This window comes from Schistocerca piceifrons, chromosome 5, assembly GCF_021461385.2.
Source record: "Schistocerca piceifrons isolate TAMUIC-IGC-003096 chromosome 5, iqSchPice1.1, whole genome shotgun sequence".
Lineage (NCBI taxonomy): Eukaryota > Metazoa > Arthropoda > Insecta > Orthoptera > Acrididae > Schistocerca > Schistocerca piceifrons.
The window spans coordinates 625,498,614-625,500,483 of NC_060142.1; the positions used below are offsets into that span (position 1 = coordinate 625,498,614).

Here is a 1,870-nt window from a genome sequence, read left to right on the forward strand (position 1 = left end):
ATCCAAATGCCACATCTAGGCATATATATGGGATGTAACGGGTATAAATGCTGATATTTCTATTGGTGATTGAAGATGGTGTGCTGAACAATATTACATCAGTATTTAAGTCATTTTCAGACTATTAACAACAGCTATACGACCACGCAGAAAGCGTCAGGTAGAAAATTATGTGACGTGTTTGAGAGAAGACTGTTCAACGCAGAGAAAGAACAACCAACACAATGATGTGCGTACATACTAAGGAATCTGTATGTTTTCATCATCGACTCCCAACCTTTGATGTCCTATTTTAGACACAACTAGTTATCCCACTTTTTGTATTTGACGAATACCTTAACAGTAAAACACAATGTTTTTTGTACATACTAAAGCCAAGATAAAGATAAACAAAATCCATGAGTAGCTGGTACATAGGCATCGTATCACATAGAAACATGACACAAAATTCCTTTGACTTACTTTTCTGCCCACTACACATAGCTCATTACTGTCACATAAAATCTGAATTAACCACAATTCAGACTTCATTTCTACAATAATACCAAATATGGTTACTTGCAACCATTTACAAGCAAGATGATCCATTTATTGGACGACTCTGCATATCGCCTTCTAAACAAGGACCCGTCAACGAAAATACAACGTAGAACTTTAGAGCTTTTTAAGAAAAGCTCGATCTCTAATGTTGTGCACAAGAGACTTCGTACACATGCAGCTGTTCCTCACAGATTATACAGATTAACTAACATTCATAAAGATACGGCGTCTCTTCGACCAATTATTAGTAATGTTGGGGCACCAACATATAATCTGGCTCTTTAGTAGAAAAATTTGAGCATCAAGTTCGCAAATCAGAACATTTTGTTCGATGGCTCAAGAACTTGCGACTTGCACGATCAGATATTCTCTTTAGTTTCGACGTGTTCTCACTTTTCACTCGAGCACCATTGCAGGATTCGCTGTTGCTCATTGGTGAGAAACTGTAATAGGAACCTGTCGATCTGTTTAAGCACGTGCTCACCTCGACTTACCTTTCATTCAGTGACCAATACGTTGAACAGGCTGACGCTACCGATCAGGAGTTCCGCGCTATTGGTCACCGAATTCGGCGTGTCCGCGCCAGTGCACTTTCTTCTCAGACTGCCATAAATAGGAGACTTCGGTAACAGCCTCAGTAGTGTGTTCGCCAAACCTGAAGATGTCGGTCAGTTGCATCGATGAAATATTGAGGAAGTTTCACAACAACATTCGACATCTCGACCGAAAACCATATTTACAACTAGTCCGTCGGGAAAGCCTCAAACAACACATATTTAACGAAACTTCCTGGCAGATTAAAACTGTGTCCCGGGCCGAGACTCGAACTCGGGACCTTTGCCTTCCGCGGGCAAGTGCTCTACCAACTGAGCTACCCAAGCACGACTCACGCCCCGCCCTCACAGCTTTACTTCTGCCAGTACCGCGTCTCCTACCTTGTGGTAGAGCACTTGCCCGAGAAAGGCAAAGGTCCCGAGTTCGAGTCTCGGCCCGGCACACAGTTTTAATCTGCCAGGAAGTTTCAAATCAGCGCACACTCCGCTGCAGAGTGAAAATCTCATTCTGGGAACACATATTTACATTACCATCTACAGTTCTTTTACTTTAATCCATTGGACACCTCTTCTCCCTACTAAATCTTTTTCACGTACAGAATAATTCCAAAAGTGAAACAAACAATGCATCATCACAAAATTAGATAGGATATAGACAGATTTGCACAGATTCTTCTTTTAACTTCAAGATAGCGCTCCCCTCTCGATAATACTGCACTGTAAAAGAAAGTCAGGTTAGTAAACTTTTTACATTTATTATTTCTCCCATCCAAAAT

General features: G+C 41.1%; 1 non-coding gene across 1 annotated transcript; it reads right to left on the minus strand.

Moving 5' to 3' along the window:
- Window positions 1-1,346: 1,346 nt before the first annotated feature.
- Trnap-cgg lies at window positions 1,347-1,421 on the minus strand. Its single transcript has one exon. It is a non-coding gene; the product is annotated as a tRNA-Pro (tRNA).
- Window positions 1,422-1,870: the final 449 nt, after the last annotated feature.